The sequence below is a fragment of the Dendrobates tinctorius genome, unplaced genomic scaffold (genome assembly GCF_039654945.1).
Source record: "Dendrobates tinctorius isolate UK_male_01 unplaced genomic scaffold, ASM3965494v1 ptg000069l, whole genome shotgun sequence".
NCBI classification, from domain to species: domain Eukaryota; kingdom Metazoa; phylum Chordata; class Amphibia; order Anura; family Dendrobatidae; genus Dendrobates; species Dendrobates tinctorius.
In genome coordinates, this window is record NW_027361737.1 from 9,547,518 (window position 1) to 9,573,691 (window position 26,174).

Here is a 26,174-nt window from a genome sequence, read left to right on the forward strand (position 1 = left end):
TTATTTACGTGTTTTTTTTTCATAAAAAACAAAAAGGATGTGACCAAAGATGTGAAAGCGATAGTTTCACAAACTTTTTGGAGCTATTACAATGCAGGAAGGTAACCTACAATGCAATAGATGAGGCTCCAAAAAATAGGCTAATACTAATTTGGCTGCGGTTGCAGGGCACAAGCCAGAAAAAAGGCTCCTCTATCTACTCCTATATAGTGTTTGCAACCAACCAATGTAGATGAATACGGATGGAAGCACACTAATAGGAGAAAAAAAATCAGGAAAAATGAGCTACAAAAAAGGACTATGTATGAGGCAGTGACACACGCTGAGCGGACTGCAACCAGAGGTGGCTGCAGAACACACTACAACGTGAGCTGCAGTCACACACAGAGACCTCACAGACAGCTGTGGACAGTGCCGAGAACTGGGCACTAGCCCTGAAAGGCTGCAGAAAGGCTCTGCTGTCTACTCCTATAGTGTTTGCAACCAATATAGATGGATACGGATGGATGCACACTAATAGGAGAATTAATGAAAAATGAGCAGCAATAAAACAAAAATAAATATGTATGAGGCAGTGATGCACACTGAGCGGCCTACAACCAGAGGTGGCTGCAGGACACACTACAGTGTGAGCTGCACTCACACAAACCTTGCACACAGCTGTGAACAGCGCTGCAAGGCAAAAGAAAGCTACAGTGATTGATAATGTAGCCTGGGTAAAGCACAATATTATATAGAAAATCACTATCTCTAACTGTCCCTCAGAGTCTTGAACAGCAGCCTGTCCCTAACTGAATTCACAGCAGAGTGAACCCTAAATGGCGGCGGCGGCTTTTTTAGTTCATCATGACTTCATTTCAGCAGCGAATCACAGCCATGCCATTAGTTAACATGCCTAACAGGATGTGCCCACACGTCTGAGGATTCCTCATTGGCTGAATCAAATCAAACTGGCTCATAGCATTATGGGAACTTCCGATTCCGGTATTCAATATGCAAAAAGTATCGGAACTCAGTATCAGAATTCCGATACCGCGAATATCGGCCGATACCCGATATTTGCGGTATCTGAATGCTCAACACTACTGGTGGCATCATCTTATGAGTATTATGGTCTGGTGCGTCTTATAGTCCGAAAAATACTGTATACTATCATTTTATTGAGTTGTTAATAAAAATTACTTTTTAATTTATCACTCTTTGCATTTTGGTTATTCACACCTTTTCTCCATATGATTTCTTTCTTTAGAGGGAGACTATCTATTTACAAATTCCCAGAATGTAACTCACAGTGAAGAGATAATAAACAGGAATATCACAATGCAGACATAACACAGTAATATCACAGTACAAAGATAAAAGCAAAGTAATGCTGCAGTAGGGACATTATCACAGTACAGACATAAGACAGTGGTATTGCAGTACTGGAATGAAAAAAACAAAACACAGAAAAGTCACAGTACAGATATATCAAACACTAATAAATAGAGGTTAAAACACAGTGATGTCACAGTACAGACATAGTGATGTCACAGTACAGACATATTAAACACTAATAAATAAAGGTAAAAACACTGATAGCACAGAAAAGACATAATAAACATTGATATACAGAGTATTGAAACACAATGGTGTCACAACTTATTTATTACAGTGGGGTTGAAGTACAGAAATAATAAACACTCATGTCACAGTAGAGAGAAAAGAAACACAGCATTGTCACAGACTAAAGATAATACACACAATAATGTCACAGTATAGAGCGATGTCACAATACATAGATAATAAACACAGTAAAGTCATAAAACTGATTCTGTGCTTCTCAGGGTTCACATGCAGAGTATCTTGGCAGTAAAGAGATCTGGACTTACACAAGGCACCCTAGGTTACATCCATGGAGTGGCATCTAGCTAATGGAGTCAGTTGCGCTGAATTTAGGAGGACAAATCAGGAACAAAATCAGAAATGTGGGATTTGATAGGGTGGATGTCAGTATCGGTAACAGGAATTAAGCAAGATGTTTCATAGCAGAGCTAGAGAAGCATAAACCAGGATAAGTATAACTAATACCTGACATACAGAGACAGACTGCTTAGGGGTTTAAATAAGGAAGAGCCTCACCAATGGTGGCCATTAAATAGCTAATTACATCTCATAAATATAGTAGCTATCTTCAGCAATATTCAGGTGAACTGAATAAGGGATAACAGATCCCAGATCTCCAAAGTTTAACTGAAACAGGCTGTCAAACCCAGATGTAGTGGAAGCTTGGTCAGACATGTGGTAGATAATAAACACAGGGATGTGATGGGACAAGGATAATAGACAATGATGTTACAGTATACAGAAAAGAAACAGTTATGTCAGAGTAAAGTAATAAATAAGCACAGTGATGTCGCGATATACAAATAACTATACATACTTTGGATAGGTCACCAATATCACATCGGTGGGGGTCTGCGATGGCTGGGAAGGCTCAGTAAACTATGTAGTAGCCATTCTTGAGTACTGACACTAAGCAACTATTAAAGTGAATGGGTGACGAGCTGCATTAAACTGTTTACTCCTTTGCCATGGGAGCTGCAAAAAGCAGATTGATGAAGGCTCCTCGAGATCTGATATTATTGACTTACTAAGGAATAAGACACAAAGCAAAGTGATATGCTCCATAATTGCTACTGCATGAAAAATGCAAGTGCTGTATTTAAAGGGAAGACATGTCAAGAGAGCTGATAACTTAGTTAGTCTCTAAAAAATACAATTACATGAATCCCGTTAGATAATGGTGTGAATGATCATGACAAAGAACACAATTTTCTTCATTTTTTTAAGTAATTTTTATTTCACTATAAAAACCCTCTTCTTCAGTCCAGTAACATTGTAACCATATACTGAGCAGTGGAGATAAGAATATTTAACAACACTCCACAATGGAAACATTCATTAACTATAATAATACAATATAAAAAAAATGATAGGATATTAAACTCAGTTTCATCTATATTAAACAATAAAAAATATCACCCAATTTAATAATGTTTATATAAGTAAATTGAGTCATAAAGCTTCACTTTAACATAAATAAATATTTATTGTGGCCAAGAAAGAATACAGTAAATTGGATAATTACTTCCACTTCATTATAGCATTGAATAATCATAGAAAATGGCAATATCTTCATTTTATGGGTTTGGAAAATATATTCATGCTGTGCAAATGATTATATTTTACATCCTGTACCAACTATACGCAAACCTAATCAAGAAAGAAGCAGATTAAAATACTGATCAACAGGCATGTAATGTAAAGCACAACATAATTATGCTAATTATTTAGAAAGTTTCCCCTGGAAAGCTTTCAAACAAGTTAGAAATATGTAAAATTCATGTACGACTACTCCAAAAGCTCAGATTGTAAAAACTACATTATTGCTGTAATTATTTCCTCTCAAATACTATCAACCATTCAGTCAGTGCCGCTTCAATATATGTATCGGGAATACTAAACATCATCTTTACTAGGAGTTGGCTGATACCTTAGAATATATGAAGCTGCATGATTAGCTAAGAATATAAAAGGATTCACTTCATTATTACTAGAGCAGACCCGTGGATGTCTGAGTTAGGCCAATAGAAAAATACTCAGAATTGGGCCAGACTTTTTTTAAAGTTCGGTTTGAGACCCAAACTTGACCTCAGACCTCAATCGCCATATAAGTCAATGAGTGGCCGAATTTGATTGCTGTAAAATGGCTGCAAAATGGTCAGAGTAATAGCTAAGGACTGCCAAAGGAAGAAAAGTAGGGGTAATAGAAAGAAAATTGCCCTGCAAACAAATGTGGATAGGGAAATGACATAAAGGGGTTCTTTCATCAAAGTAATCATGGTAAATTAGAAGGCAGATGAATAACACAAAAATTTTAACTAATACTAAGGCTTGCTACCACCAGTCCAGTTAAAAATTTCATCTACAGAGCACAAGGCAGACAACCCTCACAGAAGCAGCTTGTAAAATTCCCCCACAGAGCATGGGGCATAGTGCCACCAGAGAAGAAGCTTACAAATTTCACCCACAGAGCATGAGGCACAGTATCTCCACAGAAGCTGATAAAAAACTTCACCCAAGTAGCAGGTTTTCACATTTCCCACACAGCTCCAACATTTCTGCTCCAGTAGCGTACATTACAGCAATCACTGATGAAAAGCTGGTAGAATGATTTTGGACTGAGTTGGCAGTCCACCATGAGACTTGCTGCCAGCAGTCCGGTTACAAATGTCTCCAGCAGATCAAAAGGCAGAATACCCCCACAGAAGTAACTAACAAATTTCACCCACAGAGCATGGGGCACAGTACCCCCACAGAAGCAGCTTACAAATTTCGCCCAAAGAGTATGGGGCACAGTACCCTCACAGAAGCAACTTAGAAAATTCACGGACAGAGCATGGCCACAGTGACTCCATAGAATCGGATAAAAGACTTCACCCACAGTGCATGTTTTCACATTTCCCCCACAGCGCCAACATTTCAGATCCAGTAACATACATTACAGCAGACGCCATTGAAAAGCTGTTCGTATGATTTTGGATCAAGCTGGCAGTCCGCCACGAGGCTTGCAAACAGCAGTCCCAGCCACCACTTTGCCTTGAGATACCTCCCCAGTGCTGTTGCCTAAGGGTTTCATTGGCCCAAAGTGTTTACATGGAAAAAAATTATTGTGCAAAGCAGGCAACCAAGCCTGAATATTCCAGGTAGGGATAATGGAATAGTACTCTGTTCTTATTTGTTGGAATTGGGTCCATGATTAATAGGGGATTCAGTGAAAAACAATGCCTTGTTTAGAAAGTGGATCCAGGAAAGCCTGGTAGCTGGAACAGTTAGTTTGAACAAGTCAAGGTTCAAAGGAAACTAAGTTACCCTTAGGGCTGAAACATTTTGCAGTAATCTGTATTGTAAGAACTTTGTGTCCCTCATCAACGTGAAAGTTCCATTGCTTGTGAAATATCATCAAGAAAAACATGTTACATGCTACTCCATGTATGTAAAAGTGTTTTTAAGTAAAGAGGACTTAGAGTACAAACTGGTGTGGCTGTCTGATTCTGAAGATTAAAAGAATTAACACCATGGAAGGTGAACCAGAACTGAGTGAAAATCTACATCATTGAAACACTGCACTCCTCACACACAGGGACCCAAAGGTACCCATATTTTAGTAGCAAGCTGAGGTGCCAATTTTACTTCACTCACCCATGTCTACCACCGTGGACCCTTTACATTTGGAGTAGTCAGCAGGACACGGATTCCTCTCATGGAGAAAGCGGGGTGAAGAATGCCCATGGTGCAATTAAAGAAGCCCCTGAAAATGAACAACCTGAAATGGTACAGTATATAAATTCCAAAATGGTGGATGGTGATGCAGATATGAAATTGAAGAGACTAAGATGGTGGCCAATACCATGGATCCCAAAATGAAGGTTACCTGAGGTTTGAGGTGGAGAAGTCCAGCCAATTGTGGGAGTAGATGGTGTCTGAGGGCACTAAAAGGTGCTCTGCCCATTGAAAGTTCAACCCAGAAGATGGGATGTGTTGATTCAAGGGTTCGGTCCAGAAAGGGAGTCATGTTCCAGAAGAGCGTGCATTTCAAAATGAAGTAGAGTAAGAGTAAAAGATAATGAGTGAAAGAGGTGTAGCCGAAGGCAGAGTCATCAGGAATTACAAGTGACACGGTGAGAGCGTCAGAAGGGCGGCCCCCAGAAGTAAGGGCTAAAGATAAAAAGACTACATGGAAGCCGATCCCGGGGAAAGTCTGCAGTGAAATGAACAGAGAGCAGCAGTGCAAGCACGTGAGAGCGAAATGGACAGTTATCAGGGGCCAGAAATTTTGTGCTGTAAGAGTAGCTATATTTTTTGGTCAGAGGTGTTGTTGGTATGGTTTTTGGTACATCCTCCCTTTGGGAGTTGCAGTTGGCCCTGTTGATCATCAGTGGGAGGAAAATATTGAAACAGCAGCAACAGAGGGAGCAAGAGAAGGCTCAAATCTGACATGCTTTTTAAGGTGTGTACCCTACTGCACCTTGTGTTTGGAGTTAAAATTTCTCATCTTGCATTTGGTGCTCAGGTTAAGAAGATTTATGCCTCACTTCAGGCTATGATGGTATAAATTGCTTATCATCAGTCACTTGTTGTCAGAATATACCCTGAAGAAAAGACTCACCAGGGAGCTGATTTCAGAGACGCGGTGGGCAGCAGCAGCCAACGTACTGACTAGTGGTCGCCCGTTGTGCCTTTGCACCCTGCTCCATCTTTTTTTGTGCTGCTTTGGCAAAATAGCCACCTCCTCTTCCTCTGAACTCCACACGTCTCTAGGATGGCCTCCACTCCATGTGAGTTCTAGAACCTCATCATCCCTCGCAAAACATTGCAGTCACTCCTCAACACTGCCTCCCTTGCCGGTCTACACACTAGAAAGACACTGCAGGTGTAAACTGTGTTTCATCATCCTCATGTGATTCCAAGGTGTTTAGGTGGAAGCCAGATGACCATGGTCCTCAGGTGCCAACTCTGCACTTTCTGCAATGGACCAGGTGGAAGATAATGTGATGCAACTGGAGCCACTCTAAGCTATCCAATCTAACACTTTCATGGATGTGTCAGAGGCTGCAGACCATTGCACTGCATCTGTCTGCAGAAGGTCTCAGTAGTTTGCTTTGCAGACGAGTGGCCACCTCCTTCGGTTTAATGGCCTCACCTGGACCTGAGTGCTGAGATACTTCATGCTTACTGCTGGCAAGCATGGGTGATATTTTCTATTTGAACTTCCCTGTTGAGGCTTGGAGCTGCAGCAGTCAGCTAGCTTCTTATTTGGAGTTTGGAGGACGTCGGTGCTTCTCTCTGAGTATATTCAAGCTAAGTGTTCCCTTGTTTTGTGTATCCTAGCTGTATTTAGCGGCAGTGGGGGTTGACTAGCACTTATCCTGTCCTTCTCGGTGCATAGCCTATCTCCAGATAAGCAGGGATTGGATATCCTGCTCGGTGATAGGTACGGAACCTAAATAGAGATAATAGGGTGGACAGGGTGATGTTAGATTTGTCAAGGGATCTCCACTCCACTCCATTCCACTTATAAAAGAAAACTGACACGTGGTTTTTTTTTATGTTTTTTTCTGTGTGGGTTTTTTTTTTATCATTGACTGGGTTCATGGATCCCATTGCTGTGCTGGCAGACAAGCTGCAGAGGTTGGCACTGGAGGCGACTGACCTTCGTTCTGAGGTTCAGCAGCAATGGCAGCAGCTGAAGGCTCCTATTGTGGGGGACGCTGCAGGTAGGCAGGTCCAGCTTGAACCCAAAATTGCCCTCCCGGACAGATTTTCTGGGGGTAGGGACAAGTTTTTTGTGTTTAAGGAGGCAGGCAAATTGTATTTTAAAATGCATCCTTACTCCTCTGGAGATGAGGAGCAAAAAGTAGGAATTGTTATTTCACTGTTGCAGGAGAAACCTCAGTCCTGGGCTTTTTCTCTTCCAGAGGATTCTATGTGTCTGCAGTCTGTGGAAGAGTTTTTCAGGGCCGTAGCCCTTATCTATGATGATCCTTTCCTTGGCTGAATTCAGGTTGTGTCACATTCAGCAATGGATTTGTTCTGTAGAGATGTAGTTCTCTGAATTCCGCAGGTGGTCAGCTGATACCAAATGGAATGACCTACTTCTCAGACGCCAATTCCTTCAGGACCTCACTGAAAGGTTAAAGGACGCATTAGCAGTGTATGAAACTCTAGTGTCTTTGGATGCTGCCATGTCCTTGGCTACTCGGGTGGATAGACGCTTGAAGGACAGATGGGTTAGACCACCTGCTTCTGAGCCCTCTTTCCAGGGCAAGATCCCAGTGTTGGAGGAAAGGTCCGGGGGTGAAACTATACTTGTGGCGTTTGAGGAACCAATGCAGTTGGGAGGTGCATTTACGTCGCTAGTTTCTCCTGACATTTGCAAGAAAAAGGGTGTTTATTTTTTGTATGAGGAAGGGACATTTTATTGACGCATGTACTGCAATCTCAAAGCAAAAAGAGACTTGATTAACCCTTGGGAGCATTGAGCTTGATAATCAAGTGGTTTGTTAATCTTCAACCTGCAATTCTTGCTTTGTCTTGACAGCAGAGGTGGTGCTAGAGTGCAGGTCTGAAAAAAATTCTTGTGCTTGTAGACAGTGGAGCTGGAGTTAGTATGGTGGATGCTGCGTTTGCTTGAACTCATGCTTTTTTCTGCTTTAACTTGTCTGAACCTATTCCTATTTGCGCTATTGACTCAGCACTACTTGCACAGAGAACACTGACACAAATTGTTCTTAACATAAGACTGAAGATTGGGTCATTTCATTATAAAGTAATACCTTGTTATGTCCTGAAGGGTTTCCACATGCCATTGGTTCTGGTTTTGCCCTGGTTGGTGAAGCATAAAACAACTGTTGATTTGCAATCCAGAGAGATTGTAAAGTGGGGAGATTACTGTCATGGTAACTGCCTAAATGTTTCCCCTTCTGCTGTATCTACAGGGACCTTACTGACATTTTTGTCTGGCTTTGAGGACCCTGCCACAATTTTGCAGAAGGAATAGACATTTCGGCCTTGTATACTGACTTAGAGGGTGAGGTGTTGAAAGCTCAGGGGTACACTCCTGCTTCCTGCCCTTCGGGGAGGTTGTTTGTGTCATCTAAATTGCATCTCAAAGTAATTAGAGAATCTCATAACTCTGTTCTTGCTGGTCATCCAGATGGTAAGGGAACCGTGGACCTCCGTTCTCATCGTTTTGGTGGCCGGGGTTACATCTGGATGTGGTTGAACAATTGTCTACCTGAAATGTTTGTGCACTCTCTAAAGTATCACATACCTATCCATTTAGTCCTGTTTTGCCACTACCTCTCCCAAACAGGGTCAGGGGAGACAGGTATAAACGTATGACTGTCAGTAAACACATGCCAGGTCCAGACCTGAATGTGAATAACTTTGTGTGGTTGTGTACCAGGAATTTCAGGTTGAGGGTTACTTCCTGGAATTTGGGACCTAGATTCATTGGTCACTGTAACATAAATACTGTCATTGGTCTAGCAGCGTTTCATCTTGAGCTACTACAGGCTCTTAAGGTCTACAATGTTTTTCACAAGTCTTTACTCAAGAGACATGTAGAACTCCTTGAGCCCTCACCCCTACCGCTTCCCCAATTATTGCATAATTGGAAAATATGAGGATTGTAGATTCTCGCCTCTGACATCATTCCCTACAATACTTGGTGCACTGGTGGGGTTAAGGTCCAAAGGAAAGAATGTGAGTTTCTGCATCAGAGGTGAACACCCCCAGGCTGGTTAGTTTGTTCCATACCTCTTATCCTGAGAAATATGGTCCTGAGTATCCAGAGGCCACTCATAGAGGGCAGGCTACTGTCATGGATGTGTCAGGGGCTGCAGACCATTGCATTGCATCTGTCTTCAGAAGGTCTCAGTAGTTTGCTTTGCAGACAAGTGGCCACCTCCCCCGGTGCTAATGGCCACATCTGGACATGAGTGTTGATATGCTTCCTGCTTGCTGCTGGCAAGCATGAGTGATATTTTCTATTTGCACTTCCATGTTTGGGCTTGGAGCTGCAGCAGTCGGCTATCGTCTTATGTGGAGTTTGGAGGGCGTTGGTGTTTCTCTCTGAGTCTACTCAAGGTAAGTGTTCTCTTGTTTTGTGTATCATAGCGGTACTTAGTGGTAGTGGGGATTGACTGGCACTTATCCTGTCCTTCCCGATGCAGGGCTTATCACCAGAGTAAGGCAATGATTAGGCATCCTGCTTGGTGATAGGTGCGGAAACTTTATAGAGAACATAGGGCAGACAGGCTGACATTAGATCTGTTTAGGGGTCTCCACTCCCCACTTCCCTAGTGTTTGGTTCCCTTTCCCTTATCCCTGAATGTTGCACTTAGTCTGTCCTACACTGTGCATGACAAACACCTTTTCAACATCTTGATGCCTCATCAATAGTGCAGCGGTATTCAGCCTTATGAAAGGATGCATAGCTTCCTTTTGCCTTCGTGCACCAAAGGAAAGTGTTGTATTTGGGAACTTAGCAGGCACAGAAAGATCATGTCCTTTCCTTGCAGCAGCTACACCACCACCACCATCAACTACACCAGCACCATCACATCCATGTCCACATCCCCTGTTTGAGAGTAGAGTACAGAAAAATCGCTTAAAAAAAGGAGGAGAGCATCAAACAGATGGCCAAGGAGTAGATTTATTGATTTGCTACATTACTAGAACACACACATCAGTCAAAAAAATTATTTGCTAGCCCTACAAATGGCAACAAAACTTATTTATAAGGGATGAGTGAGCACTAAACTGATTGATTGTTTGTTGCTCGAGTCGAGCAAATCGTAATGCTCTGTTGCTCGAGTAAAGTGTATAATGGAAGTAATTGGAAACTAGAGCATTTTAGAGGTAAAAAATTGTTGAAATTGATGGAAACTGAAATGGCATAGGAACAGCATGGGGACGACGCCTTGAAGCATGTGTGAATCCCAGGTTGCTGCTTGGAACAATGTTGTCAGATTATTAAGCCACTTTTACCAACTGAAAATAAAACATACAAAGTCGAAGTGAAAATGGATTTTACTGTAAAAAATGTTAAGAAACATTATTTCAAAGATAATGACTTGTATATAAGACAAAATAAATAGGAGAAAAATTATGCTCCTCCACACCTTGGGCTATGTTCACATGTAGTGTTTTCACTGCGTTTTTTCGCATTTGCATTGCTTTCAATGGTGAAAAAAATATTCTATAGGAAATGTAATTTTAACATTTCATTACCTTATCTGGCCATGTGGTGTTTGAGACGTGATCAGACATTCTTTATGAAGAAGAGATTTTAAAAGTCCCAGGTATTTTTTTCAGGGCCATCAGGTGGCCCTCACTCTATGTAGAGTGCCATCAGGTGGCCTTTACTATTGTTAGAGGGCAAGCAGTGGGCCCTCACTATTGTTAGAGGGCCATCTGGCAGCCCTCACACTTACAGTGCTGTGCAAATTAATTGGGACAAATCATTTTTTAAGTAAAATCGTAAGTTGGTTACCAGTCAGTGATTCAAACCAGTTTTAACTGCTTTGAACAGGTGTGAGTGCCTGTTCAAAGCAGTTAAAACTGGTTTGAATCACTGACTGGTAACCAACTTATAATTTTACTTAAAAAAATGCTTTTTCCCAATTAATTTGCACAGCACTGTATCGTAGAGGACCAGTAGACAGCTCTCACTAAGCATTTTTGTAGCAGACAGCTATGCTTTGCAAAGCTGTATATTGATACTGCAATATAATTTATCCATCTGAGGTGGGCAATTGATTTTTTTTGTATTAATAATGTAAAGTTTGAAACTTGGAGGGCTAGCAGATGGCTCTCGCAATTTACAGAGGGCCGGCACGCAGCCACCACTATTTTTAAAGGGCCAGCAGGTGTCTTGTTGACAGATGAGACCAAGATAGAACTTTTTGGTAAAGAACCTCATTATACTGTTTATTGTAAATTAAATGAAGCCTACAAATAAAGTGCCACAGTAGTTACAGTAAAATATTTTGGAGGTTCAAAGATGTTTTGAGGTTATTTTGTCACTCTGGCATTGGGTGCCTTGACTGTGTTTCACATTTACACAGCCTGATGCCTTGACTGTGTGAAAGGCATCATAAAATGTGAAGATACCCAAAGGGTTTTTGGTTACAAGGTAGTGCTAGTGTCAGAAAGCAGGGTTTGCATCCTATGTCAGGGCTCTTACAGCAGGACAATGACACCAAACATATTTCAAAAATACCCCAGAAATGGATGGAAACAAAGCACTGGAGAGTTCAGAAATAGTAATTCCATCTCTAGTAGCACTACCACAACCACTAGCACTACCACTTACATACAGTTGCTACAGAGGAACTACAAATGGACACGTTAAATCAGTCAATTTTGCCTGCTTTGATGAATTTCTGAGTACAGAACACTGTAAAAAATCTAAGTCTTTCAATGAGTGCATGGAAAAAGCTGTAACAAGAATTATAATTTCTAAGGCAATAATCCATGACTAGATGCCTGTTATACACTATTCCTACAGCCACACCTCACCATAGATGAATTTCAATTAAGAGCAATATTATTGTAGAATGTAGATGGGATTTGAACCTGCCCTGGAAAGATATTTTCTTGTACATGGCAGTAACAAACTGGAGAAACGCAAGCAACATTGCCATCTTTGATGAATTTCTGAGCACAGATCACTATAAAAACATGATTTTGCCTATCAGTGTATGGAAAAAAGCAGCAACATGGATTGTAAATTAATTTATAAGACAATAGTACATGACTAGCTGCCTGTCATACGCTATCCATACTGTGACAGCTCACTCTACACAAATTGCAGATAAGAGCAGTATTATTACAGAATAGAATTTATTTGAATCAGCCCTAAAAAAAGCAATTAGTTTAATGTAGCAGAATCAAGGACTGTTATTTCATCAACCCTGCTGGCAAACAGTGGAGCGCTTCACATCTACTCATCCTGATATGAAGGAGATGAGGATCTTCTGTACTTACTGTCTCCTGTCCCGGCTGTGAAATCCTGTATGCAGTGTGAGAATCCCCCATGCGATGACCATGACCACCTGACAGCCCATAGCAAGGTACAAAAAAGCACTGGATCATATATGAACAGAACCCACCGGCTCTTTTGGTTTGCATAAATATTCCCTAAACTAGAAGGTGGAGCCTCAGAAAAGCATTACATACCATGTACAATGCAACCCATTTTTCTTCAAGTGCCTCCTTATTGTGCATCTTGAAACAGCCACACCACTAATTTTCAGAGGGTCCAGTATTTCAGATGATGTTATTTGTGGGTTTTTCTTTGCATCCTGAACAATTTTCCTGGCATTTGTCACAGGTCACAGGAGAGTATGTTACCATTTGTAGCCATTCAAACCCATTTGTGTCAACTTCTGTACATGTTATCAGGCCAAAATCACTAGGGTATGTAAACTTTCGGATATATACACAAAAATTAGTCCTCAATGGCTATATGAACTACCCATAAACTCAAAAATAGTGTTGAGCTTTCCGATACCGCAAGTATCGGGTATCGGTCGATATTTGCCGTATCGGAATTCCGATACCGAGTACCGATACTTTTTTTGTATCGGATACCGGAATCGGAAGTCCAAAATGCAATGAGCCACTTTTGTGGCTCTGATTGGCTGCTGAAATGACGTCATCATGATGCGCTGTCTGTGCTGTCTGAAATTCCCACGCAGCAATGGCATAAAGTGAGACTAGGGACTTTTTTTTTTTAAAGTGGTGGAGGAATACAGTGCAGAAGGATACCTACCTTCCGTCATTGTATTCCTGGAGCTGGTAGAGAACGGTAGCATCAGCTGATGCTGCTGTTCTCCACGCAAGATGGACGTGGGACCCTCGTGGACTTCTGCGGATCGGGGTAAGTATATTGGTGTTTTTTTATTTTGATATTTATTCCTCAAGGGGACAATGGCTTCGGGGATCAAAGTGACAAGTGACGGTGAGTATGTACTCTATGTTATATGTACTGTATGTCTATATGAATGTATTGTATGTAGTATATATGTATGTTGCATGCATGTAGTATATATGCAGTATATATGTAGTATGCATGTTGCATGCATGTGGTATATATGTAGTATGTATGTAGCATGTATGTAGTATGTAGCATGTATGTAGTATGTATGTTGCATGCATGTAGCATGTAGTGTGTATGTATGTAGCATGTATGTAGTATGTATGTTGCATGTATGTAACATGTAGTGTGTATATTGCATGTATGTAGCATGTAGTATATATGTGGTATGTATGTTACATGTAGTATATATAGTATATATGTAGTATGCATGTTGCATGCATGTAGTATATATGTTGTATGTATGTTGCATGCATGTAGTATATATGTATTATGTATGTAGTATGTATGTATGTTGCATGCATGTAGTATATATGTATTATGTATGTAGTATGTATGTAGCATGTATGTAGTATGTATGTTGCACGTATGTAGCATGTAGTATATATGTAGTAAGTATGTTACATGTAGTATATATGTAGTATGCATGTTGCATGCATGTAGTATATATGTTGTATGTATGTTGCATGCATGTAGTACATATGTATTATGTATGTAGTATGTAGCATGTATGTAGTATGTAGCATGTAGTATATACACTCACTGGCCACTTTATTAGGTACACCTGTCCAACTGTGTGTTAAGACTTAATTTCTAATCAGCCAATCACATGGCGGCAACTCAGTGCATTTAGGCATGTAGACATGGTCAAGACAATCTCCTGCAGTTCAAACCGAGCATCAGTATGGGGAAGAAAGGTGATTTGAGTGCCTTTGAACGTGGCATGATTGTTGGTGCCAGAAGGGCTGGTCTGAGAATTTCAGAAACTGCTGATCTACTGGGATTTTCACGCACAACCATCTCTAGGGTTTACAGAGAATGGTCCGAAAAAGAAAAAAAATCCAGTGAGCGGCAGTTCTGTGGCCGGAAATGCCATGTTGATGCCAGAGGTCAGAGGAGAATGGGCAGACTGGTTCGAGCTGATAGAAAGGCAACAGTGACTCAAATTGCCACCCGTTACAACCAAGGTAGGCAGAAGAGCATCTCTGAACGCACAGTGCGTCGAACTTTGAGGCAGATGGGCTACAGCAGCAGAAGACCACACTGGGTACCACTCCTCTCAGCTAAGAACAGGAAACTGAGGCTACAATTTGCACAAGCTCATCGAAATTGGACAGTAGAAGATTGGAAAAACGTTGCCTGGTCTGATGAGTCTCGATTTCTGCTGCGACATTCGGATGGTAGGGTCAGAATTTGGCGTAAACAACATGAAAGCATGGATCCATCCTGCCTTGTATCAACGGTTCAGGCTGGTGGTGGTGGTGTCATGGTGTGGGGAATTTTTTCTGGGCACTCTTTGGGCCCCTTGGTACCAATTGAGCATCGTTGCAACGCCACAGCCTACCTGAGTATTGTTGCTGACCATGTCCATCCCTTTATGACCACAATGTACCCAACATCTGATGGCTACTTTCAGCAGGATAATGCGCCATGTCATAAAGCTTGAATCATCTCAGATTGGTTTCTTGAACATGACAATGAGTTTACTGTACTCAAATGGCCTCCTCAGTCACCAGATCTCAATCCAATAGAGCATCTTTGGGATGTGGTGGAACGGGAGATTCGCATCAGGGATGTACAGCCGACAAATCTGCGCCAACTGTGTGATGCCATCATGTCAATATGGTCCAAAATCTCTGAGGAATGCTTCCAGCACCTTGTTGAATCTCTGCCACGAAGAATTGAGGCAGTTCTGAAGGCAAAAGGGGGTCCAACCCCTTACTAGCATGGTGTACCTAATAAAGTGGCCAGTGAGTGTATGTAGTATGTATGTTACATGTAGTATATATAATATATATGTAGTATGCATGTTGCATGCATGTAGTATATATGTTGTATGTATGTTGCATGCATGTAGTATATATGTATTATGTATGTAGTATGTAGCATGTATGTAGCATGCATGTAGTATGTAGCATGTATGTAGTATGCATGTTGCATGTAGTATATATGTAGTGTGTATGTTACATGTAGTATATATGTAGTATGCATGTTGTATGTATGTAGCATGTAATTTTTTTTTTATTTTTTTTTACATTCAACACATTAGCCGGATGATGGGACTACTACTGTCCCATCATTGGCTAATGTGTCAATCACTGTCATGGTAGCAGGCATCGCCCGATGGGACTTGTAGTCCCATCGGACGATGCCTGCACAGACCCCCGGAGCCTGCACAGGCCACCGGCAGGCCGGTACAGCCCCCCGGCAGGCCGGCACAGCCCCCCGGCAGGCCGGCACAGACCACCGGAGCCTGCACAGACCACCGGCAGGCCGGCACAGCCCCCCCGGCAGGCCTGCACAGACCACCGGCAGGCCGGCACAGCCCCCCGGCAGGCCTGCACAGACTACCAGAGCCTGCACAGACCACCGGCAAACCTGCACAGACCACCGGAGCCTGCACAGCCCCCCCGGCAGGCCGGCACAGACCCCCGGCAGGCCTGTACAGACCACCGGCAGGCCGGCACAGCCCCCCGGCAGGCCTGCACAGACCACCGGAGCCTGCACAGACCACCGGCAGGCCTGCACAGACCACCGGAGCCTGCACAGACCCCCCGGCAGGCCGGCACAGCCCCCCGAAAGGCCCGTACAGACCCCAGAGAGGCTGTACAAGGCAAAAATAGGGTTTTTCTTATTCCGATACCGGAAGTCCCATAGACTTGAATGGGACTTCCGGTATCGGAATCGGCTATACCCGATTTTTTTTTAGATCGGCCGATACCATCCGATACGATACTTTTAAGTATCGGACGGTATCGCTCAACACTACTCATAAATACCAAAATTGTCCCTTTACCGTATCAGAAACCAAAATTGAAGTCACTAGGAAATGAATATAAAAATTAATATTTTACCGTATCAGAAACAAAAATTGAAGTGACTAGGATATTATTATAAAACTTAATATTTAATTAATTCATTATTAAAAACATAAAAAAATGCTGGAAAAAGGTACCGGAAAAGAAGGGGGCATAAAGAGTCCACAAACATGATATGGCCACATGAACCATAAAATGAAAAAGCATACCATAAATTTCTATGAAAAAGTGCTAGTGCTTAAATACTCAAATGACCAACAACTAATTTAAAGTGCATAATGTGAAATTAAATTCATACAAATAAATATGAAAAAAAAAATAATTGGTGAATCAAATAACACTCAATTGTATAAGTCAGCAGCAGATGGTGCAGTCCTTATGACTTGCCATGGTATCTAGTTCATTTATATAAATTCAAGGCCAAAAAGATAAAAAATATCAAAAATATAGAACCACCCGGAATAATCTATTTATGCTGTGGACAATGTTAAAAAGTGCTAAATATTTCAATTAAAATCAGCATAAAACAAAATTGATCTAAACTGAATAATGCCAAAATTAAATTAATTAATAAAATTATATATGCAAAAGTGTTAGATACTTGATTGGTCAATAAAGTTAATTTGTATAGCATGATCAATACATGATGCTTTTTATTAGAACTCCCTAATTGTCCAATGTATATAACATCCAGCCGCTCAAACATAGCATGCTGTTAGCAAAGGTTTCTGTGGTAATGGGTATGCACACATGGAACATTCCCTGCAAACCATGCTTTTGCTGATCACAACCTGCTCTGAACTAGTGTGTACCGCACAACAAATTTTCACATCATATGCATTTACAAACAGGGGGGTATGTTACCTTAATATCTCTATCTTTCTGTGCCCAAACAGGTGCTAATGAACTCCAGCCTCCTTGCCCCGACGCACGCGTTTCACCCTCCTTCTTCAGGAATCTGGAATACACCCTTAGCAAGGAAAATAAATGTGTGAATCTAAAAATCACAGGTTCAGCCAATTTTTTAAAAGACTTACTTTCTTGCAATGTTTATCATGCAATATTCTCTTCCAAAAACATTAAAATTCATGGTATATTTCTTTCTATTAAACTAGTTGCAGATGTGCAAATAGATACTTTAATATTGTACATGCATAAGAAATATTAATTACATATACAGTGTTGAACAAACATATTGAATCTTATTGTTTGTATTTCAGAACCTTTTTCTCTATTATTTGCATAATCCTGATCTATACATTTCTAATCAAATTGTCAACTTTCTATTTTAGTATAATATAATTTCAATAGTATAACGTAACTTTATTTTATTTTTTTAGTGTATCCCATGATCTTTTTTAAAAAAAATGTTAAAGTCAAAAAACAGTAGCTAAATTTTTTTTTTGTTGAGAAGTAATTAAAGATCAGGATAGATTAGGATGACATATGATCGAAGAGCACCTTAGACAATGATAAACATTATTTTTAGAAACTACATAAAGATCAGGATTGTCAAACAAGGCATTTGCAGATATAGCATTCTAGTTATCTGCGGAGGTGCATGACATTTATTGCAGTTCCTTGCTGTCTTGGTTGCTCTCTTTTAGGGTTGGTATAAGGGTTAATTTCTCTTTCTAGTCATGCTACACTCCCAGGGTTTCACGCAGGGGTATCTACCTGATCTCTGTGAAAGCATCTCTGACACCCAGATCGCTGCTGAGAACAATGGCATCACACTTTTACTACACTTTAAGGAGTGACAGTAAAATATAAAGATTCGATGAGAAATTGGAGTTTACAGTAAAAAAAGAAACATTCTTTCCTGTATAATGACTTGTATATAAGGCAAAATTTAAAAAGGATTATAAAAAAATACAGTAACTAAGCCAAAATGTAAATGTTTATGAAAGATTTGGAAATTTCAGTATAATTTATGAAGGAAGCAAGGAATGCCAAAAATATATAGTGGGAGATGAATTCAGGTACACCATGTATTAGCCATAAAAGGAGGGACTCATACACATTTTGTTCAAATTATCATGTAGTAGTACTCATAGATAGAGTTGAGCGACTTTTGTTTTTTTAGGGTCGCGTTTCGTTTCGTGAAACCCGACTTTTCCAAAAGTCGGGTCGAGCAAGATCGTCCGATTATAGGGAAAAGTCGGGGTCGTCCCGAAACACGAAACCCAATGTAAGTCAATGGGGAATAAAAGTCGGCAGTGAGAGGAGGACAGGAAACACACCAACAGTGCCCATTTGAATGCCAAAAGCATCAATTCTTCTTACTTAAGCTTGTCAACCTTAATTAACTTCATAATACAAGTTACGCACTGAAAAATGGGGGTTATTTGGCTACAGTTGTGGGGGGGAGGGCTGGCTCCAGGTTTTCATGTGCCCTGGGCGAAAGAGCGCCCCTTTAACACATACCACAACTCATCATGCTCCAATACGGCAGAGAAATAGCGGTATAGTACAATGAAAAATACTTCACTTTTTACATCTCATGACGAGGCCCATCTATTTCTCCATACAGAATCATTGGTCCCATATAATGTTTGAAACAGTATATGATGAGCTCCACATAATGCTACAGTATATGTTGGTCCCCATGGATGAAGCTCCACTGTCTTATGGGCCCAAATAATGCTCCAAACATAATGGACCCCATTTCTAATGCTCTAGTGTATAATGGGCCCTGTAAATGCTGCTCAAGTGTCTGATGTCCACCTTTGGAATGTTCCAGTGTATGGTGGGCCCCATCTATCATTCTCCAGAGTATAGTGCTCCCCAAAAATTGCTGTCCCAACATTGAAAACAATCAAGTAAGTCTCCTCGCTAGGGAATCCCTATACTTGTCTGGACTCCTCGTCGTCCCCATCTTCCATCTCACTGCACAGTATTTCAACTTTGCAAGTGCTGTGATCCTGAGCAAGCAGGGGGGGCCCACTTGTTGGCGACGGCACTGGCACAGGGCCCCTGATAGTAAGGTGGTGTGTCTGATGGCGGGTGGGACGAACCTGCACTTTCATCGGCAGCTTCCTCTTTGTCACCGTGTAAGATGGAACTGTATATGGGAAGGGTAACCTGAGTTTCATCAGGGTCAGATTCAGGCCGTGTGGCGTGCGAGGGGAATGTAGTGGTCTGGGTCAATGTACCAGCAGATTCATCGAGCAGTGGCTGGGCATCAGTGCACTTGTGTCGCCCCCAGGAGTACGGTCGCCACAGTGGCATTACCTTCTTCCTAGGGAGTGTGATGTCATGCTTGGGAGCAACGAAGGATCTCTCTAGCAGGTTAACTGATTGGGCGGCGTTATTCCCACGAGTCATGACCCTCCAAACAGCGTTCATGAAGGCAAAGTGTTTGTTTTACGTGGGCAGTATGGTTGCAAAGCTGAACCTTAAAGGAATGTCCAGAAGGGCACCACCAGGAGTGGAGCCTATGGTTAAATTCGACTCCACCTGGGAAACCTCAACCATGCCAGCTACAGAACAGATGCACACATTGCAAGCTTAATTCCGTTAACGAACGAGACTCCGTCATGCCCCGCGGTCCGAGTCTGGCTTACTAGAGGGACACGTGAGGCTCTGGCACATGAGATTGGCCAATAACTGGTGTGTCATGCCCTTACATGTCCGTGGCTGCATGTGCGCTACACTGAAAAGGCCAGCGTTTGTCGCTTACAGGTGCAGATAACTCGCTGAACAACGTTAGTGATGGGGATCACTGATTACAATTATTACCCGCGAACAATGATTTCCCAGTAAGTGCAGGTCAACCGCAGTTCCGGAATTAGGCCTAACCGTCATTCCTGAAAAAATGAAAAACTTACGTGTGCAAACCACAGGTGCTGTAGCTTGCTTAACAGCTCGCCAGCCGTTCTCACGCCCAGTATGGATTACACGTGATTGCACAAAGGTGAGAAAGGGTACCGTATCCCCAGATAACATGTATGGATAGCGTACACATTCAAAATATATGTCTATACATCAGGAGGCAGGCTCAGACGGTGTTAGGCCCAGTTTGGATTGCACGTGATTGCACAAAGGTTAGAAAAGGTACCGTATCCCCAGATAACATGTATGGATAGCGTACTCATTCAAAATATATGTCTATCCATCAGGAGGCAGGCTCAGACGGTGTTAGGCCCAGTATGGATTGCACGTGATTGCACAAAGGTGAGAAAGGGTACTGTATCCCCAGATAACATGTATGGATAGCGTACACATTCAAAATATATGTCTATACATCACGAGGCAGGCTCAAACGGTGTCAGGCACAGTATGGATTTGACGGCCCAGACTACACAGCGGAGGAGCAGGGAGAGGTAAAGATTGCAAATGCTGGGGCCCTGCCCAAGCAAGGGGGGCTCACTCGTGGGCATCGGTACTGACACTGGGCCCCTCATAGTACGGCGGTGTGTCTGACGGCGGGTGTGCACCACCACCATCAGAGACACTTGATTGCACTTTGAGGGACCCTGTGCCAGTGCCCGCGCCCAAGAGTCGGCCTACCCACCTGTCCAGGGCAATGGCACTCGCACTCGCACTCGCTAGGTGGTGACCCCAGCCATGGGGGGGAGGCAGCACAGTTAGGGAGTTTTATAAAGTGGCATATGTTGATGTTGGACATTCAGCTGATGCAAAAGGTGAAATAGGTCAAGTCCCAGGAAGAGGTGGACCAAAGCAAGCCATTTTTCTGTCACCCTATGTGTCATCAGGGGAAGGTGGGACAAAATCCTTGGAAACCCATGCGTGGTTCATTTTAATGAAGGTTAGATCATCCACATTTTGGGGTGACAGACGGGTCCTTTTTTCTGTCAGGATTGATCCAGCTGCACTGAAGACTCTTTCCGATAGCACACTTGCAGCTGGGCAAGCGAGCTCCTGTAAGGCATATTGTGCCAATTCAGGCCAGGTGTCCAGTTTAGCGGCCCAATAGTCAAAGGGGAATGACCTGTGTGGGAGAACATCGATATGGGAGGAAAAGTAGTTTGTAACCATAGTTGACAACTGCTGTCTCCTGTCACTTTCCATCGATGCAGTATTACCAGTTGTGTGAGCGGTACTTGAAAAATCAGTCCACAACATTGTCATGAAACCCCTGTCTCCAACGCCACTTCTGCTGTGTGCACCACGAACACCTCTGCCAAGCTGACCCCGGCCCGTACGGCTCGTGTGAGAACCATCACCGCTGCTGTGTGCTGGGAATGCCTCAAGCAACCGATTTACCAGAGTTGCTTGTTTATTAGCCAATATTAGGTCAAGGTTCTCCTGTGGCATGATGTTTTGTAATTTGCCTTTATAGCGTGGATCCAGGATGCTGGCCAACCAGTAGTCGTCATCGTTCATCATTTTGGCAATGCGGGGGTCCCTTTTTAGGATCTGCAAGGCATAATCTGACATGTGGGCCAATGTTCCCGGTGTCAATGATGCACTGCGAGTGCTGGTTGGAGGAGCACTTTCTGGCAAATCCACATCCCTCCAGTCACGCACAAACCCTGTACCAGACCTTGCCACGCCAACATTTTCACTTGCCCCACGAGATGCATCCTCCTCCCCTAAGTAATCATCCCCATCATCCTCCTCCTCCTCCTCTTCTTCCTCCACCTCGTCCAGGAGAGGTCCCTGAGCAGACAATGGCTGAATGTCATCAAGGATTCCCTCCTCCTCTTCCTCCTCATCAACATTGGCTGCAGAAGCCTGCTCCTTAAGGTGCGTCAAAGTTTGCATGAGCAGACGCATAAGTGGGATGCTCATGCTTAGGATGGCGTCGTCTGCGCTTACCAGCCGTGTGCATTCCTCAAAACACTGAAGGACTTTACAGAGGTCTTTCAGCTTCGACCACTGCACACCTGTCAACTCCATGTCTGCTCTCAAAGTGCCTGGCTGTGTATCCTCCCACAAATGCATTATGGCCTGCCTCTGTTCGCACAGCCGTTCCACCATGTGCAGGGTGGAGTTCCATCTTGTTGCAATGTCGATAATGAGGCGGTGGTTGGGAAGGTGGAGCAATCGCTGCAGCTTCTGCATACGAACGGAGTGTACAGGCGACCGGCGGATGTGCGCGCACAGTCTTCGCACCTTCTGGAGCAGGGCTGTTAACTCCGGATAATTTTTGAGGAAGCACTGCACCACCAGGTTCAAGGTGTGAGCCAAGCAAGGTATGTGGCTGAGTTTTGAAAGGGCTATGGCTGCCACAAAATTACGGCCGTTATCACTAACTACCTTGCCTGCCTCAAGATGTACACTGCCCAGCCATGACTCAGTTTGTCGCTTCAAGTACTCGGCCAGCACCTCGGCGGTGTGTCTGTCGCCCAAACACATCATCTGCAACACAGCCTGCTTTCCACTAGCTGCTCGATAGGGGGACACCTCGTGTGCAACAGTGGCAGCTGCAGATGGAGTGCTCGTACGACTGCGCTCTGTGGACGAGCTTTCGCTTTTGGAGGAGGAGGAGGAGGAGGGTCGAACGCCTACAGCCAACTGTTTCCTATACCGTGGGCTAGGCAGCACTGTCCCACCACCGCTGTCCCCTGTGGACCCTGCATCCACCACATTAACCCAGTGCGCAGTGATGGACACGTAACGGCCCTGGCCATGCCGACTGGACCATGCATCAGTTGTGAGGTGCACCTTTCCGCTCACCGACTGCTTGAGTGCATGGACAATGCGGTCTTTCACATGATAGTGGAGGGCTGGGATGGCTTTGCGAGAGAAGAAGTGGCGACTGGGTAGGTCATAGCGTGGTACTGCATAGGCCATGAGTTCGCGGAAAGCTGCGCTTTCCACCAACCGAAAGGGCATCATCTCAAACGAGATTAGTTTGGCAATGTGGGCGTTCAAACCCAGTGTACGCGGATGAGAGACTGAGTACTTTCTTGACCTACTCATAGTGTCTGGGAGGGTGAGCTGGACTTGAGAGCTGCATATGGTGGAAGTAGCGTTGGACAGGGCGGACTGAGAGAGGGTTGATGATGGTGATGGAGTTGGTGTTCTTTCTGATGGCCTAGAATCAGTCTTTTGTTGATATAACAGTGGGATTCCCTGACTGCTGTGGCCTTGCAACGACACCTCAACATTTGCTGCTGTGCTAACCGGTGGGCTTACAGTGGGGGAAACAATGTAGCGTTGCTGACTACCTTCGTTGTGATCAGTTGCACATGTGGCACTTGAGGTTTGGTGTTGTGTCCACGCTTGCAAGTGCATGCTGGTTAAATGTCTAAGCATGCAACTGGTATTCAAATTTTTCAGATTTTTCCCTCGGCTAAAGGTCTTTGCGCACTTCTTACAGATAACCTTGGCCTGATCATGAGGATTTTGTTCAAAAAAGTGCCACACTGCACTCTTCCTACTTTGGCAGACATTTTGCGGCCTAGCACGCTGTGATCTTTTGACCCTCTGGACAAGCTGTCCAGCAACTCTTTTGATTTTTGGAACCTGTCTTTGGAGTGCTCCGGGCCTGCCAGATAACAGCTGTTGCGATGTCGATGTCTGCTGTGGATGCTCCTCATCTGAGCTATTGGAAGCAGCACCCTCTTCCCCCAATGGATGCCAATCTGGGTCAACAACTGGGTCATCCATCACCTCCTCTTCAATGTCATGTGCACCTTCCTCTGTGTCACCGTGTATGGTGGTATAGTGTGCGGGAAGGGGCACCTCAGTTTCATCAGGGTCAGAATCTGGCACTGTACACTGCGAGGACAATGTAGTGCTCTGAGTGAATGTACCAGCAGAATCATCCATTAGCGGCTGTGCATCAGTGCACTCAATGTCAGATTCATCTTGGCCTGGGTAATTCACCATTTGACTTGATAATCCAGGCATGGTATGTGAAAACAGCTCCATGGAGTAATCAGTAGTATGGCCTGCGTCATCCTTCAATCTTGGTTGGGGTGAAGGACACAAGGAAAGGTGTGGTTCATGAACATGAGCCTCCAATGACGACTCAGTGCTTTTACTTTTACAACTGAAGAAGAGGAGGTGATAGAGCAGGAGGCTGAGTCAACAATGTAAGACAAAACTTTTTCCTGATGCTCTGGCTTTAAAAGTGGTTTGCCAACTCCTAGAAAACTAAGCCTTCGAAGCCTTATGGAACCAGACGATGACGCAGGCTCAACACCTCCGGCATTTGGTCCTATTTTGCTCTTGCCACTACCATCAGATCCACCACCAACACCATCATTACCAGCTGCCAACCCCCGCCCAATTCCACGGCCTCTTCCACCAGCCTTCCTCATATTTGGTAGAAATGTAGACAAAATCCAACAAACTATATAGTAATGTAAAACAAGGTACAAGGTGTCTATAGGACAGGGGAGATTTTGAATTTATGCTCACACTAGTGGACACTGGACACTTTTGGATTGTGTGAGGCAAACTGAATATCTGAGCGCTATGTCACTGGCTCGATGGCACAGCTGTGACCAAAGTGACTAGAGGATAAGTGAGATTTTGAATTTCTGCTCACACTAGTGGACACTGGACACTTTTGGATTGTGTGAGGCCCACTGAATATCTGAGCGCTATGTCACAGGCTCGATGGCACAGCTGTGACCAAAGTGACTAGAGGATAAGTGAGATTTTGAATTTCTGCAGACACTTGTGGACACTGGACACTTTTGGATTGTGTGAGGCCCACTGAATATCTGAGCGCTATGTCACAGGCTCGATGGCACAGCTGTGACCAACGTGACTAGAGGATAAGTGAGATTTTGAATTTCTGCTCACACTAGTGGACACTGGACACTTTTGGATTGTGTGAGGCCCACTGAATATCTGAGCGCTATGTCACAGGCTCGATGGCACAGCTATGACCAAAGTGACTAGAGGATAAGTGAGATTTTGAATTTCTGCTCACACTAGTGGACACTGGACACTTTTGGATTGTGTGAGGCCCACTGAATATCTGAGCGCTATGTCACTGGCTCGATGGCACAGCTGTGACCAAAGTGACTAGAGGATAAGTGAGATTTTGAATTTCTGCAGACACTTGTGGACACTGGACACTTTTGGATTGTGTGAGGCCCACTGAATATCTGAGCGCTATGTCACAGGCTCGATGGCACAGCTGTGACCAAAGTGACTAGAGGACAAGTGAGATTTTGAATTTCTGCTCACACTAGTGGACACTGGACACTTTTGGATTGTGTGAGGCCCACTGAATATCTGAGTGCTATGTCACAGGCTCGATGGCACAGGTGTGACCAAAGTGACTAGAGGATAAGTGAGATTTCGAATTTCTGCAGACACTTGTGGACACTGGACACTTTTGGATTGTGTGAGGCCCACTGAATATCTGAGCGCTATGTCACAGGTTCGATGGCACAGCTGTGACCAAAGTGACTAGAGGATAAGTGAGATTTTGAATTTCTGCTCACACTAGTGGACAATGGACACTTTTGGATTGTGTGAGGCCCACTGAATATCTGAGCGCTTTGTCACAGGCTCGATGGCACAGCTGTGACCAAAGTGACTAGAGGATAAGTGAGATTTTGAATTTCTGCAGGCACTTGTGGACACTGGACACTTTTGGATTGTGTGAGGCCCACTGAATATCTGAGCGCTATGTCACAGGCTCGATGGCACAGCTGTGACCAAAGTGACTAGAGGATAAGTGAGATTTTGAATTTCTGCCGACAATTGTGGAC

The 26,174-nt window shown here is 43.4% G+C and overlaps 1 long non-coding RNA gene across 1 annotated transcript in view; it reads right to left on the minus strand.

The window, feature by feature from the left end:
- Nucleotides 1-1,155: 1,155 nt before the first annotated feature.
- Nucleotides 1,156-26,174, minus strand: part of LOC141095361 (uncharacterized) — a 139,293-nt gene continuing 114,274 nt past the window's right edge. Inside the window, exons 2-3 of the long non-coding RNA XR_012233359.1 lie at nt 17,392-17,485; nt 1,156-1,928 (exon numbers count right to left, since the gene is read on the minus strand). This is a non-coding gene — a long non-coding RNA (uncharacterized lncRNA). The remainder of the gene's footprint in view (nt 1,929-17,391; nt 17,486-26,174) is intronic.